This window comes from Arachis ipaensis, chromosome B01 (assembly GCF_000816755.2).
Source record: "Arachis ipaensis cultivar K30076 chromosome B01, Araip1.1, whole genome shotgun sequence".
Classification (NCBI taxonomy): Eukaryota; Viridiplantae; Streptophyta; class Magnoliopsida; order Fabales; family Fabaceae; genus Arachis; species Arachis ipaensis.
This window is the reverse complement of record NC_029785.2, coordinates 123,332,469-123,332,873: the sequence shown is the minus strand read 5'-3', so window position 1 is coordinate 123,332,873 and position 405 is coordinate 123,332,469. Positions and strand designations below refer to the sequence as shown.

Genomic DNA, 405 nt, shown 5'->3' with positions numbered 1-405 from the left:
AAAAATGGTTAAAATTGGAACTCGCAATGCTGTAAGCATTTTCTATGGCATTGGCACAGGTAATCATCATTGAAGTAAACTACACATCCGAATTGTTCAGAACCACGGTAGAGAATTGGGCCAGGTAGAAACACATTTTGTGGCTGTTCCGGATTTGGTCGGATTCTTTGTCACCAAAATTCTTTTTTATTCGTTATCCAGTGATTATTGTAATATAACGAGGATATTAGTTAGTACTTTTTCTCCTATTTCTCAAATGTTATCTAGCAGATTAGAAATAGAAGAGAACAGGTTAGTCCATTTTGTTATATAAGGTAGACGCTAAATTATGACTTGGCACTTGGCAGTATAGGTATTCCCTTGTTCATATTTAGTACTTAATATAAATTTATTGATTCAATAGAA

The 405-nt window shown here is 33.6% G+C and overlaps 1 protein-coding gene across 3 annotated transcripts in view; it reads left to right on the top strand.

The window, feature by feature from the left end:
• Positions 1-405, top strand: part of LOC107635522 — a 3,971-nt gene extending 3,566 nt beyond the window's left edge. For all 3 annotated transcript variants that reach the window (XM_016339010.2, XM_016339019.2, XM_016339027.2), the window contains one exon: positions 60-405. The gene's annotated coding sequence lies outside the window, so the exon portion shown is untranslated. The remainder of the gene's footprint in view (positions 1-59) is intronic.